The sequence below is a fragment of the Coregonus clupeaformis genome, unplaced genomic scaffold, assembly GCF_020615455.1.
Source record: "Coregonus clupeaformis isolate EN_2021a unplaced genomic scaffold, ASM2061545v1 scaf0760, whole genome shotgun sequence".
Lineage (NCBI taxonomy): Eukaryota > Metazoa > Chordata > Actinopteri > Salmoniformes > Salmonidae > Coregonus > Coregonus clupeaformis.
Window position 1 is genome coordinate 185007 of NW_025534215.1, and position 16204 is coordinate 201210.

Below are 16204 nucleotides of genomic sequence, written 5' to 3' on the forward strand. Positions count from 1 at the left end.
CATTAGGTATGGTGTTCTTTGGATGCAACTGAGCATTCTTTGTCCTCCAAACACGACGAGTTGAGTTTTTACCAAAAAGTTATATTTTGGTTTCATCTGACCATATGACATTCTCCCAATCCTCTTCTGGATCATCCAAATGCACTCTAGCAAACTTCAGATGGGCCTGGACATGTACTGGCTTAAGCAGGGGGACACGTCTGGTACTGCAGGATTTGAGTCCCTGGCGGCGTAGTGTGTTACTGACGGTAGGCTTTGTTACTTTGGTCCCAGCTCTCTGCAGGTCATTCACTAGGTCCCCCCGTGTGGTTCTGGGATTTTTGCTCACCGTTCTTTTGATCATTTTGACCCCACGGGGTGAGATCTTGCGTGGAGCCCCAGATCGAGGGAGATTATCAGTGGCCTTGTATGTCTTCCATTTCCTAATAATTGCTCCCACAGTTGATTTCTTCAAACCAAGCTGCTTACCTATTGCAGATTCAGTCTTCCCAGCCTGGTGCAGGTCTACAATTTTGTTTCTGGTGTCCTTTGACAGCTCTTTGGTCTTGGCCATAGTGGAGTTTGGAGTGTGACTGTTTGAGGTTGTGGACAGGTGTCTTTTATACTGATAACAAGTTCAAACAGGTGCCATTAATACAGGTAACGAGTGGAGGACAGAGGAGCCTCTTAAAGAAGAAGTTACAGGTCTGTGAGAGCCAGAAATCTGGCTTGTTTGTAGGTGACCAAATACTTATTTTCCACCATAATTTGCAAATAAATTCATTAAAAATCCTACAATGTGATTTTCTGGATTTTTTTTCCTCAATTTGTCTGTCATAGTTGACGTGTACCTATGATGAAAATTACAGGCCTCTCTCATCTTTTCAAGTGGGAGAACTTGCACAATTGATGGCTGACTAAATACTTTTTTCCCCCACTGTATATATATATATATATATTTATTTGTTGTTGTAAAAACACCAGATCATCAGCTCCAAGTGATTTCTGTGCACAGAATTTGAAAGAAATAAGCTTTTTGTGCATATGGAAAATTTCTGGGATCTTTTATTTCAGGTCATGAAACATGGGACCAACCCTTTACATGTTGTGTTTATATTTTTGTTCAGTACAAATTCAGATGTTTATGTTATGTATAAAAGGCATACGTATGCATTGTTTAATATTTTGATTTCTTTAAAACAATGTCATTGTTGGAGCTCAGGTGTTTGACGTGATTGATGGGTGACTAGGTGCATTCTTGTCAAAAGAATATGCTTATTCATTCGTGATTATGGATACATTCTGAAATGAGTGAATCTGGCTTTGAATCTGCAACAGAACATGTCAACAAGTTAGTTCTGAATTGCTTTAATACAGCAGTGCATTCTGACACCATGAATTGAAATAGATTTCACCTTGTTCATATAGTTGGCAGAAATTGTAAAGGATTAAATAAAGACCTCCACCGGCTGAAGGAGAAGAGGATCTGGTAAAATAAGGGTATATGGCTAATATCATCTAGGTAGGTAGCTAGCTAGCTAAGCTAGTTTTTCGCAATTCCTGACATTTAATCCTAGTAAAAATTCCCTGTCTTAGGTCAGTTAGGATCACCACTTTATTTTAAGAATGTGAAATGTCAGAATAATAGTAGAGAGTATGATTTATTTCAGCTTTTATTTCTTTCATCACATTCCCAATGTCAGAAGTTTACATACACTCAATTAGTATTTGGTAGCATTGCCTTTAAATTGTTTAACTTGGGTCAAACATTTCAGGTAGCCTTCCACAAGTTTCCCACAATAAGTTGGGTGAATTTTGGCCCATTCCTCCTGACAGAGCTGGTGTAACTGAGTCAGGTTTGTAGGCCTCCTTGCTCGCACATGCTTTTTTAGTTCTGCCCACAAATTTTCTATGGGATTGAGGTCAGGGCTATGCGATGGCCACTCCAATACCTTGACTTTGTTGTCCTTAAGCCATTTTGCCACAACTTTGGAAGTATGCTTGGGGTCATTGTCCATTTGGAAGACCCATTTGCGGCCAAGCTTTAATTTCCTGACTGATGTCTTGAAATGTTGCTTCAATATATCCACATAATTTTCCTTCCTCATGATGCCATCTATTTTGTGAAGTGCACCAGTCCCTCCTGTAGCAAAGCACCCCCACAGCATGATGCTGCCACCCCCGTGCTTCACGGGTGGGATGGTGTACTTCGGCTTGCAAGCAACCCCCTTTTTCCTCCAAACATAACGATGGTCATTATGGCCAAAGAGTTCTATTTTTGTTTCATCAGACCAGAGGACATTTCTCCAAAAAGTACGATCTTTGTCCCCATGTACAGTTGCAAACTGTAGTCTGGCTTTTTTATGGCGGTTTTGGAGCAATGGCTTCTTCTTTGCTGAGCGGCCTTTCAGGTTATGTCGATATAAGACTTGTTTTACTGTGGTGTAGATACTTTTGTACCTGTTTCCTCCAGCATCTTCACAAGGTCCTTTGCTGTTGTTCTGGGATTGATTTGCACTTTTCACACCAAAGTACGTTTATCTCTAGGAGACAGAACGCGTCTCCTTCCTGAGCGGAATGACGGCTGCGTGGTCCCATGGTGTTTATACTTGCGTACTATTGTTTGTACAGATGAACGTGGTACCTTCAGCCGTTTGGAAATGTCTCCCAAGGATGAACCAGACTTGTGGAGGTCTACAATTATCTTTCTGAGGTCTTGGCTGATTTATTTTCCCACGATGTCAAGCAAAGAGGCACTGAGTTTGAAGGTAGGCCTTGAAATACATCCACAGGTACACCTCCAATTGACTCAAATGATGTCAATTAGCCTATCAGAAGCTTCTAAAGCCATGACATCATTTTCTGGAATTTTCCAAGCTGTTTAAAAGCACAGTCAATTTAGTGTATGTAAAAGTCTGACCCACTGGAATTGCGATACAGTGAATTATAAGCGAAATAATCTGTCTGTAAACAATTGTTGGAAAAATTACTTGTGTCATGCACAAAGTAGATGTCCTAACCGACTTGCCAAAACTATAGTTTGTTAACAAGAAATTTGTGGAGTGGTTGAAAAACAAGTTTTAATGACTCCAACCTAAGTGTATGTAAACTTCTGACTTCAATTGTATATACTCAGTGCCTCTTTGCTTGACATCATGGGAAAATTAAAATAAATCAGCCAAGACCTCAGAAACATAATTGTAGACCTCCACAAGTCTGGATCATCCTTTGGAGCAATTTCCAAACGCCTGAAGGTACCACGTTCATCTGTACAAACAATAGTACGCAAGTATAAACACCATGGGACCACGCAGCCGTCATACCGCTCAGGAAGGAGACGCGTTCTGTCTCCTAGAGATGAACGTACTTTGGTGCGAAAAGTGCAATCAATCCCAGAACAACAGCAAAGGACCTTGTAAAGATCCTGTAGGAAAAACTGCCATAAAAAAGCCAGACTACGGTTTGCAACTGCACATGGGGACAAAGATCATACTTTTTGGAGAAATGTCCTCTGGTCTGATGAAACAGAAATAGAACTGTATGGTCATAATGACCATCATTATGTTTAGAGGAAAAAGGGGGTACCTTGCAAGCCGAAGAACACCATCCCAACCGTGAAGCACGGGGTTGGCAGCATCATGATGTGGGGGTGCTTTGCTGCAGGAGGGACTGGTGCACTTAACAAAATAGATGGCATCATGAGGAAGGAAAATTATATGGATATATTGAAGCAACATCTCAAGACATCAGTCAGGAAGTTAAAGCTTGGTCTTCCAAATGGACAATGACCCCAAGCATACTTCCAAAGTTGTGGCAAAATGGCTTAAGGACAACAAAGTCAAGGTATTGGAGTGGGCATCACAAAGCCCTGACCTCAATCCCATAGAAAAATTGTGGGCAGAACTGAAAAAGCGTGTGCGAGCAAGGAGGCCTACAAACCTGACTCAGTTACACCGGCTCTGTCAGGAGGAATGGGCCAAAATTCACCCAACTTATTGTGGGAAGCTTGTGGAAGGCTACCCGAAACGTTTGACCCAAGTTAAACAATTTAAAGGCAATGCTACCAAATACTAATTTAGTGTATGGAAACTTCTGACCCACTGGGAATGTGATGAAAGAAATAAAAGCTTAAATAAATCATTCTCTCTACTATTATTCTGACATTTCACATTCTTAAAATAAGACAGGGAATTTTTACTAGGATTAAATGTCAGGAATTGTGAAAAACTGAGTTTAAATGTATTTGGCTAAGGTGTATGTAAACTTCTGCCAAATATTCATGACACATTATAAATATCTGAATGCTACTAGGATAGTATTCTGTACAAGACACAAGACCAAATGCATAAATAAGACAAATAATGGTCTAATAAAATACGGAACAGTAAATTAAAATGTTCAATATGTCTTTAGTTTTGGATCAAGGTCGCTAGTAGCTAGCTACCAGCAAAGGTGTCAGCTAAACATGGCGTGCAGGAGCTTTCATTGAGTTGTAGTCTTGCATGATGTTTACTTTGATGCTAAACAGCATTTTCGAATCTGAGAGTAAATAGAGCCGAATATATTGATAAAAGTCACCTTGTCCTGAGATTATGTCTCATGCTCTACCGACTGAGCTAGCCGGGTTAAAGTACAGAGAAATTCATATACAAATTATTTGTCAGGACATGTTTCATTTTAGGGCTGGTCAATATCGTATGTTAATATCGTATGTTAATAACAAGGTATACCAGTATCGTATGTCAATAACAAGGTATACCGGTATGGCTACACATACCAGTATGCATTTTTATACAATACCGTCTACGAAGATATGTTCATACAATACTAAATAAATGAAAAGTTCACTGTCAGTTTTTTCCTAGTTTGGTTAAGTATACAACAATCATAATGGCGAAAGCCCATTAATAGCACTTATATTTTTTTACCATAACCTGGATCATGCACTACTCATAAAACATATTGGAACTTTTATTATTCCGAAAATTAAAATACTGTCAAATACCGCCATACCTTCAAAAATGAGAAAAATATTGTGATATGATATTTTGGCCATAGGGCCCAGCCCTACTTAATGTTATGTTTTAGAAAATATTTAAAACTAATCCACTTATTGAATTTATTGAAAAGTACTAGAGGCTGAAACAATCCTGCAAGTTAGTAAAACCATCTCTAATTAATGTTATCACAGACAGCACAAAAAAATGATTCATATATCATAATAATGCATGGCCACTCACTAAAACATTGATTGTGTTAATCAATGTTTTAGTGAATGACCAATACATTATTCCGATTATTATAAAACGGACAATATGTTCAGATTTTACTTACAGATGATATTGCTACATAAAATGGAATCGAGCCATTACAAAAGGTGTAGTTCCCTGACCGGGAATCGAACCCGGGCCGCGGCGGTGAGAGCGCCGAATCCTAACCACTAGACCACCAGGGAGCGGTGTTAATAAGAGCTTGCATTTCGTAATATAAATGAAAGGGATCCATTCTACGTTACATTACATTCCTTCTTCGAAATATGTTTTCCTTTATCACCAAATAAATTCCCTCAACTGCCTGATGATTCCCTTAGCTAGCTATTATATCTAGCTAGTTTTCACATTCCACATTCCAGCATTTGCTTCCCATTTTCAAGCTAATGTTAGCTGGTATAGAGGTAGCTAAACGCTCGCATGTGCGCTGGCTTGCATGCATTGTCAATGGGGTTTCTAAACCAACCCGTGTGTAATATAATTATTGGCCACTGGTTGTTTTTGTGGCGCTAGTCTGATTTCCCATAAGGAACACTGTAAACAGGAAGTGCATATTTCTTCGCCCAGCAGCAGTCACTGAGGTAGCAAGCTAAAGTTAGCTAGTAATGAGTCACATAAATTTACGTTCAGCCTGTTAATTATTTCAGTCAGATTGGACTTATCTTACTAAAGCATGGCTTAACATAGTTTATTTCGTTTTTGACCTCGAGATTTTTGCTGGATAGATAGTTTAATAGCTAACGTCCTATGTTGATGCCTCCATCTAACGTTAGTTCCCAAGAGTAGCAGTCTAGCAGACCGGGAAGTCAACTTTGCAATCATCTCTAAAGTTGTTTTACATGCACTCATAGTAGCTAGATAGATATTTAGTTTAAAAGCCTGTTTATGTCATTGGTTGTTTCTTTAGAGCTAGCTAGTTAAGCTATCACTAGTTAGCTAGGTGGTTAATGTGGTGTACAGTAGGCTACAGTACAACATTACACAATTATAACAACGTAGCCTTGTCGCTAGATAGTAGTTGGTTGATGGGGTGGTGTAGAGTAGGCTACAATACAGCAACAATAGCCTTCATACTGTTTTGTTATTCGTTGGGTCTGGAAATTGTTAAATTAGCTAATATTATAGAGAGATCACACATTCATGCAGCTGTGGTGGTGTCACATTGTCTTTATCCGTACCATAGCTGCTTCTATGGATATGCCTTTTACTTGAGAGCTCTGCCCTCTGCTAGGTCTCCCTTGACGAAATTGTGTTACCTTTGACCTGGGAAAATAAGCTAATGGTTGTGTGCACTCTCACTAGATAAAATTGTGTGGTTCAGTGGCATATTTTCAAACGAAAATAGACATATACAGCATATAATCAGCAATTCTCAATCAGAAGAGATACACATCTAACTCAAATTGAAATTAATTCATAAATGTGGGCTCTAATTATAGTTAATATTCCAATTCTCTAGGCCCTCCATTCCCAAACCTGAAGCCCCCTGTCCCCAGCAGGAAAGACCAGGAAAAAGTGTTGGCTTAACGTACAACTTCCTATTAAGGAAATTTAAGATAACTTAATGTCATATTTAGAGTTACTGACATGAATAGACGCATATACAAGCAATCAATTATATGCATTTTATAAAACCCCTTTTACATCAGCAGTTGTCACAAAGTCCTTATACAGATACCCAGCCTAAAACCCCAAAGAGCAAGTAATGCAGATGTAGAAGCATAGTTGCTAGGAAAAACTCCCTAGAAAGGCAGGATCCTAGGAAGAAACCTAGAGAGGAACCAGACTCCGAGGGGTGGCCAGTCTTCTTCTGGCTGTGCTGGTGGAGACTATAAAAGAGTACAGCCATTTAGGCCAGATCGTTCTTCAAGACATTTAAATGTTCATAGATGACCAGCAGGGTCAAATAATAATCGCAGTGGTTATAGAGGGTGCAATAGTTCAGCACCTCAGGAGTAAATGCCAGTTGGCTCTTCATAGCTGAGCATTTAGAGGTTGAGACAGCAGGTCCAGTAGAGAGAGACAGGATCAAACAGCAGGTCTGGGACAAGGTAGCACTTCCGGGGAGCCCTGAGCAGGTCAGGGTTCCATAGCCGCAGACAGAAACAGCAGAGACTGGATCAGCAGCACGACCAGGTGGACTGGGGACAGGAACAGCCAGGAGTCATCAGGCCAGGTAGTCCTGAGGCATGGTCCTAGAGCTCAGGTCCTGCATCCTTTATTTAATTTAAGTGTAGACTAAGCCCTAGAGGTTTTGTAACTTCACATGATTTAACCTACTTGTCAATCCAGATCTGAATATTTGATATCCTTTTTACTGTACACTGTTGATAGTATTTTTTTGCGAAGCTAATCACTGAATGTCCTACTACAAGGATGTGGTCAGGTTGACACACTTCTGAGTCAATAACACAGATCACACACACCACAGATTGCGAGGGCAAGTACAATGAGCAGTTGGGAAAATGAAGTCTGCTGTGTGGTTGCCCAATATACACACACACACAAACACACACTTAATTTAGGTTAGTGTGTAGTCGAGGCTTTGTCATTAAAATAATATTGTGCCTATCTTTCAGATCTGCCAACCAGGCTCGGTGGGTGACAGGTAACCGTGTTTCAATCAATCTGTTCCAGGCCTGGAGTGACACGCTGAAACTTCCAGAGGCTTGTAGACCTGAAGCAGTGTGATGTGGTCCAGAAAATGGTCACACACACACTTATACTCACTCAATCACTCACTCTATTTTGTTGTATAATTATTTTCACTTAAGAAAATTGTGCCTCTCTCTTTTAGATATGACACCCCTATTAGCTCAACCACAGCCCTCACAGCTGCAGTCGTCTGCCCCTGCACCTGCTACACCGGCCGCGACAGGTGATACAGGTAATTATCACATACATGTATACACACATGCATGCTCTCCCTCACTTGGGGCTCTACTCAATCACATCCGCATAGTGGTTCTTTTGGCTGTGTCTGAGGTGGAACTGTGTTAGAGATGTGAAATCCACAAGTGGCTCCTGGCATTAACAGAAATCTCATACAGCCTTGTGTACAAGTTTGAACACTGGAATGTGAGATGTAATCTACACCTCCATTAGGATGATAGAAATCCTCATTATTTCGTTTAATGATTTTTCAATTTGAGCGTAATTATTTCTATATAGCCTACACTTTCTCGTTCTGAACTTGTAACGCGAGTAGGACAGGTGTAGCTTCGTGATAGTAATCAAGAGCAGCTGCTTACCAATTTGACAGATCCAACGCAGTTACACCTCAGACACCGTCCCCCAAAAATTGTGCCTCTCTTTTAGATCTGCCACCCCCCAGCAGTTCAGCTGCAGTTACAGTAGTCCTGTGGTATTTAATTTACCGGCTGCACCAGTTCCTACTACACTGGCCGTGAAGGGAGAACCTTTTGAGGATTCCCAGATGGATACCGGTAATTCAGAATTATATTACATACGCTCACTAGAATTATATTACATACGCTCACACCAACAGATGTGCACACACAAACATGTTGTTGAGCTATATAATTGCTGTCACTTTGTGCATCTCTCTTTCAGATCTGCCATGCACTCCACCACTGCCCAGAAGTGCATACACTGGGCCTATCAAGACTGACAAAGCAGAGATGGGTGGCTGACAAGGAAAAATAAAACACAACATGCACACACACTCTATCCCCAATGTAAATAAATTGTAATTACTTGTTTATTTTCTGTATGCTCCAGTTTATTTTAGGAGTGGATATACAGTGGGGGGAAAAAAGTATTTAGTCAGCCACCAATTGTGCAAGTTCTCCCACTTAAAAAGATGAGAAAGGCCTGTAATTTACATCATAGGTACACGTCAACTATGACAGACAAAATCAGAAAAATAAATCCAGAAAATCACATTGTAGGATTTTTAATGAATTTATTTGCAAATTATGGTGGAAAATAAGTATTTGGTCAATAACAAAAGTTTCTCAATACTTTGTTATATACCCTTTGTTGGCAATGACACAGGTCAAACGTTTTCTGTAAGTCTTCACAAGGTTTTCACACACTGTTGCTGGTATTTTGGCCCATTCCTCCATGCAGATCTCCTCTAGAGCAGTGATGTTTTGGGGCTGTCGCTGGGCAACACAGACTTTCAAATCCCTCCAAAGATTTTCTATGGGGTTGAGATCTGGAGACTGGCTAGGCCACTCCAGGACCTTGAAATGCTTCTTACGAAGCCACTCCTTCGTTGCCCGGGCGGTGTGTTTGGGATCATTGTCATGCTGAAAGACCCAGCCACGTTTCATCTTCAATGCCCTTGCTGATGGAAGGAGGTTTTCACTCAAAATCTCACGATACATGGCCCCATTCATTCTTTCCTTTACATGGATCAGTCGTCCTGGTCCCTTTGCAGAAAAACAGCCCCAAAGCATGATGTTTCCACCCCATGCTTCACAGTAGGTATGGTGTTCTTTGGATGCAACTCAGCATTCTTTGTACTCCAAACACGACGAGTTGAGCTTTTACCAAAAAGTTATATTTTGGTTTCATCTGACCATATGACATTCTCCCAATACTCTTCTGGATCATCCAAATGCACTCTAGCAAACTTCAGACGGGCCTGGACATGTACTGGCTTAAGCAGGGGGACACGTCTGGCACTGCAGCATTTGAGTCCCTGGCGGCGTAGTGTGTTACTGATGGTAGGCTTTGTTACTTTGGTCCCAGCTCTCTGCAGGTCATTCACTAGGTCCCCCCGTGTGGTTCTGGGATTTTTGCTCACCGTTCTTGTGATCATTTTGACCCCACGGGGTGAGATCGTGCGTGGAGCCCCAGATCGAGGGAGATTATCAGTGGTCTTGTATGTCTTCCATTTCCTAATAATTGCTCCCACAGTTGATTTCTTCAAACCAAGCTGCTTACCTATAGCAGATTCAGTCTTCCCAGCCTGGTGCAGATCTACAATTTTGTTTCTGGTGTCCTTTGACAGCTCTTTGGTCTTGACCATAGTGGAGTTTGGAGTGTGACTGTTTGAGGTTGTGGACAGGTGTCTTTTATACTGATAACAAGTTCAAACAGGTGCCATTAATACAGGTAACGAGTGGAGGACAGAGGAGCCTCTTAAAGAAGAAGTTACAAGTCTGTGAGAGCCAGAAATCTTGCTTGTTTGTAGGTGACCAAATACTTATTTTCCATCATAATTTGCAAATAAATTCATTAAAAATCCTACAATGTGATTTTCTGGATTTTCTTTTCTCAATTTGTCTGTCATAGTTGACGTGTAACTATGATGAAAATTACAGGCCTCTCTCATCTTTTTAAGTGGGAGAACTTGCACAATTGGTGGCTGACTAAATCCTTTTTTCCCCACTGTATCTACGCCTAGATATCCATGATCAATATCTACATAATTACTCTAAATATCTATCAAATCAAAGTGTGATTGATAATGTGTACAGTTTGAGGAAATTCAGTGTGCTTTTTTCTGAGTTGAAAAACATGTCTCACTCTCTCTCTGTCTCTCTCACACACATAGACATTAGAGCCAATGTAAATACATTGTTTATTTTATGTATGCTCCATTTAATTTGAGGATTGTGTGCAATAAAGTACATTCACAGTGAAAGCAACAGTTTGGTTTATTGGATATTTCTCTGATTAAAATGAATGACCAAAAGGAAGTCTGCAGGTTTTGTAATCTGGAGCTGAAACAGGGCCCCAATGTCACGGTTTCGGCCGAGGCTGCTCCTCCTCCTGGTTCGGGCAGGCTTCGGCGTTCGCCGTCCCCGGAGTACTAGCTGCCACCGTTGAATGTTTCGTGGTGTGATTGCTTTGGTCTGTCTTGCACACCTGTGTCTGTTTGTGTTCTGATTACGTGTCCTATAAGTTCCCCGTTTTGTATTGGTTAGATTGTGTGTTGTTTTCGCCTGTCCGTTGTGCTGCGTGTTTTTTCTCTGTTTGTTGTTTTTACGCATAGTTGCGTATTGCTCGCCTCTGTCGTTTATTTTGTATCTGTGCCTTTTGATACATTAGTAAACTTTTGTTGGACTAAGCTTCGGTGTCCTGCGCCTGACTTCCACACCACATACACCTCAGCCTTGACAGAACAACACACCATCATGGAGTCAGCAGGAGCATTGGCGGCACCCAAGTCGCTGGAGGATCGAATCAGCGACCAAGACACCATGATCCGGCGACTTGGGGCCGCCATGAACGAGGTGTCCAACACGCTGCGGTGGTTGGTTACTGGAGAGGTGCCCACGCCTTCGCACACCATTCCATCACCAACGGCCAGTCCTCCTCTCTCAGCACAGGAGTTCGCGCTGGAGTTCCGGACGCTAGCGGCGGATGCGGGGTGGAATGAGAGGGCCCTCATCGACCATTACCGGTGTAGCCTACGAGAGGACGTTCGTCGTGAGCTGGCCTGCAGGGACACCAACCTATCCTTCGACCAGTTGGTGGACATCTCCATCCGTCTCGACACCCTGCTGGCTACCCGCGGACGTCCCGAGTGGGGGTCGTCCATTCCACCCTCCAGCACCTCCGAGCCGATTCCCATGGAGCTCGGGGGTGCTGGCGCTAGAGAGAGGAGGAGAGAGAACCCGAGGGAGGCCACCCCCTGCACCAACTGTGGCCGTGGAGGACACACCGCGGCCAGGTGCTGGGGAGGGTCTCCTGGGAGAGGAGACAACAGGTCACGCACTGGGGAGTCATTTCAGGTGAGTAGGCGCCCCACTTACCCAGAGCTCTCTGTTGGTCACATGAGTATTCCTGTGAGATTTCCACAGGTGGCACCTCATTCCCAGCATAAGGCGCTAGTAGATTCAGGCGCAGCTGGGAATTTTATTGATCGGGCATTTTGTTATAGGTTAGGAATTCCCCTTCGGCCGGTAGAAAACCCCTTTCCTGTCCACGCCTTAGACAGCCGGCCGTTGGGGTCGGGGCTGATCAGAGAAGTCACAGCACCACTTAAGATGACAACGCAGGGGGGTCATGAGGAGATCATTCAGTTTTATCTGATTGACTCTCCTGCGTACCCCGTGGTGTTGGGGCTTCCCTGGTTAAGCGCCCATGATCCTACCATTGCGTGGCAACAGAGGGCTCTTATGGAGTGGTCTGCCCAGTGTGTAGGGAAATGTCTAGGTGTTTCCTTAGGGGCGACCTCGGTAGAGAGTCCGAACCAAGTGCCCGCAATGCGCATTCCCCCCGAGTATGAGGACTTAGCACTTGTGTTCAGCAAAACGAGGGCAGCACGGCTGCCACCTCATAGACGGGGGGACTGTGCGATAAATCTCCAAACAGGAGCGGCTCTTCCGCGGAGCCGTGTGTATCCCTTGTCTCAAGAGGAGACAGCGGCTATGGAGACTTACATAGCCGAGTCCTTGGCACAGGGATACATACGGTCCTCCACTTCCCCGGTTTCCTCGAGTTTCTTCTTTGTGAAGAAGAAGGACGGGGGTTTGCGCCCGTGTATTGATTACCGTAGTCTCAATCAGATCACGGTTAAGTACAGTTACCCTCTTCCACTGATTGCGACTATGACGGAGTCATTACGCGGAGCGCAGTTCTTCACAAAGTTGGATCTCAGGAGCGCGTACAATCTGGTGCGCATTAGGGAGGGGGATGAATGGAAAACAGCATTTAGCACCACCTCGGGTCATTACGAGTATCTCGTCATGCCATACGGGCTAATGAATGCTCCTTCAGTCTTCCAATCCTTTGTTGACGAGATTTTCCGGGACATGCATGGGCAGGGTGTGGTAGTGTACATCGACGACATCCTAGTGTACTCTTCTACACGTGCCGAGCATGTAGCCCTGGTGCGCCGAGTGTTGAGAAGACTGTTGGAGCATGACTTGTATGTCAAGGCAGAGAAATGCCTGTTCTTCCAGGAGTCCGTCTCCTTTTTGGGTTATCGGTTGTCCGCGTCTGGTGTGGAGATAGAGGTAGACCGTGTGTCGGCCGTGCGTAATTGGCAAACTCCAACCACTGTAAAAGAGGTGCAGCAGTTCTTGGGTTTTGCTAATTACTACCGGAGGTTTATCCGGGGTTTTGGACAGGTTGCAGCTCCCATTACGTCCCTGCTAAAGGGGGGTCCGGTTCGTTTGCAGTGGTCAGCTGAGGCGGACAGGGCATTTGTCAAACTGAAGAACCTGTTCACCTCGGCCCCGGTGCTGGCGCATCCGGATCCCTCTTTACCATTCCAAGTAGAGGTAGACGCGTCCGAGTCCGGCATTGGGGCAGTCCTGTCGCAACGGTCCGGCACGCCACCTAAGCTCCGCCCCTGTGTGTTCTACTCTAAGAAGCTCAGCTCGGCGGAGCGTAATTATGACGTTGGGGACAGGGAGCTGTTAGCTGTAGTCCAGGCCCTAAAGGTGTGGAGGCATTGGCTTGAGGGGGCTCAACACCCTTTCCTCATTCTGACTGATCACCGTAACCTGGAGTACATCCGGGCAGCTAGGAGATTGAATCCTCGTCAGGCTAGGTGGAACATGTTCCTAACCCGGTTTGTTTTTAAGATCACATACATCCCAGGGTCCCAGAACGGTAAGGCAGACGCCCTGTCCCGGCGGTATGACACAGAGGAGAGGTCCATTGAGCCTACTTCCATACTGCCGGAGTCTTGTCTGGTGGCTCCGGTGGTGTGGGAGGTCGATGCGGAAATCGAGCGGGCACTGCGTACTGACCCTACTCCCCCTGAGTGTCCTGTGGGGCGTACGTACGTTCCGCTCGAGGTTCGTGATCGTCTGATTTATTGGGCTCATACATCACCCTCCTCTGGACATCCAGGTATTGGCCGGACAGTGCACTGCCTTAGCGTGAAATACTGGTGGCCAACGTTAGCTAGGGATGTGAGGGTTTATGTCTCCTCCTGCTCGGTGTGCGCCCAGTGTAAGGCGCCTAGACATTTGCCCAGGGGTATGTTACATCCCCTGCCCGTTCCACAACGACCATGGTCCCACCTCTCGGTGGATTTTGTGACCGACCTACCCCCTTCCCAGGGGAATACCACCATTTTGGTCGTTGTGGATCGGTTTTCCAAGGCCTGTCGTCTCCTCCCAATGCCGGGTCTCCCTACTGCCCTACAGACCGCCGAGGCCCTATTTACCCACGTGTTCCGGCACTATGGGGTCCCCGAGGATATTGTGTCTGACCGAGGTCCCCAGTTCACCTCCAGAGTCTGGGGGCGTTCATGGAACGCTTGGGGGTCTCGGTGAGCCTTACCTCGGGGTACCACCCAGAGAGCAATGGGCAGGTGGAACGAGTCAACCAGGATGTGGGTAGGTTTCTAAGGTCCTATTGCCGGGACCGGCCTGAGGAGTGGTCTAGGTATATCCCCTGGGCAGAGATGGCCCAGAACTCTCTCCGCCACTCCTCCACCAATTTAACACCTTTCCAGTATATTTTAGGATATCAGCCGGTCCTGGCACCGTGGCACGAGAGCCAGATCGAGGCCCCTGCGGTGGACGAGTGGATTCGGCGCTCGGAGGAGACGTGGGACGCTGCCCATGTCCATCTGCAGCGGGCCATCCGTCAACAAAAGGCGAGCGCCGATCGCCACCGCAGTGAGGGACCGGTGTACGCACCGGGTGATCGAGTCTGGCTCTCGACTCGAAACCTGCCCCTCCGCCTGCCCTGCCGGAAGCTGGGTCGGCGGTTTGTGGGGCCCTTCAAAGTCCTGAGAAGATTGAACGAGGTGTGTTACAGGTTACAACTGCCTATAGAGTAAAAAAATATTAACCCCTCGTTCCATGTGTCTCTTCTCAGGCCGGTGGTAGCTGGCCCACTCCAAGAAGATGAGATAGGAGAGACCCCTCCGCCCCCTTTGGACATCGAGGGGGCCCCGGCGTACAGGGTCCGGACCATCTTGGACTCGAGGCGCCGGATGAGTGGTCTCCAGTATCTCGTGGAGTGGGAGGGGTACGGTCCGGAGGAACGGTGCTGGGTGCCTAGGAGGGAAATCCTCGATCCATCCCTCCTGACTGAGTTCCACCGTGGGCATCCCACGCGCCCGGGTCCGCGTCCTCCTGGCCGTCCCCGAGGCCGGGGTCGGCGCACGGCTGGAGCCGCGCGTCAAGGGGGGGGTACTGTCACGGTTTCGGCCGAGGCTGCTCCTCCTCCTGGTTCGGGCAGGCTTCGGCGTTCGCCGTCCCCGGAGTACTAGCTGCCACCGTTGAATGTTTCGTGGTGTGATTGCTTTGGTCTGTCTTGCACACCTGTGTCTGTTTGTGTTCTGATTACGTGTCCTATAAGTTCCCCGTTTTGTATTGGTTAGATTGTGTGTTGTTTTCGCCTGTCCGTTGTGCTGCGTGTTTTTTCTCTGTTTGTTGTTTTTACGCATAGTTGCGTATTGCTCGCCTCTGTTGTTTTTGAGGCCGTTTATTTTGTATCTGTGCCTTTTGATACATTAGTAAACTTTTGTTGGACTAAGCTTCGGTGTCCTGCGCCTGACTTCCACACCACATACACCTCAGCCTTGACACCCAACAGCCCTCATACAGTGCCTTGCAAAAGTATTCATCACCCTTGGCGTTTTTCCTATTTTGTTGCATTACAACCTGTAATTTATATGGATTTTTATTTGGATTTCATGTAATGGACATACACAAAATAGTCCAAATTGGTGACGTGAAATGAAAAAAATTACTTGTTTCCAAAAACTCTAAAGAAAAAACAACGGAAAAGTGGTGCGTGCATATGTATTCACCCCCTTTGCTATGAAGCCCCTAAATAAGATCTGGTGCAACCAATTACCTTCAGAAGTCAAATAATTAGTTAAATAAAGTCCACCTGTGTGCAATCTAAGTGTCACATGATCTCAGTATATATACACCTGTTCTGAAAGGCCCCAGAGTCTGCAACACCACTAAGCAAAGGGCACCACCAAGCAAGCGGCACCATGAAGACCAAGGAGCTCTCCAAACAAGTCAGGGACAAAGTTGTGGAGAAGTACAGATCAGGAT

At 45.1% G+C, this 16204-nt stretch overlaps 1 long non-coding RNA gene and 1 other non-coding gene across 4 annotated transcripts; one reads left to right on the forward strand and one right to left on the reverse strand.

Annotated features, from left to right (window-relative positions):
- Window positions 1-5362: 5362 nt before the first annotated feature.
- trnae-cuc lies at window positions 5363-5434 on the reverse strand. The gene has a single exon. It is a non-coding gene; the product is annotated as a tRNA-Glu (tRNA).
- Window positions 5435-5815: 381 nt separating this feature from the next.
- Window positions 5816-8973, forward strand: LOC121557892. 3 transcript variants are annotated; one of them, XR_006659080.1, is made up of 4 exons: window positions 5816-5830; window positions 7829-8136; window positions 8568-8695; window positions 8823-8973. It is a non-coding gene; the product is annotated as an uncharacterized LOC121557892 (long non-coding RNA). The 3 variants fall into 3 exon arrangements; XR_006659079.1 differs by lacking the exon at window positions 5816-5830 and adding an exon at window positions 7384-7425; XR_005998430.2 differs by lacking the exon at window positions 5816-5830 and having other exon boundaries at window positions 7375-8136.
- The last annotated feature ends 7231 nt before the right edge of the window (window positions 8974-16204 follow it).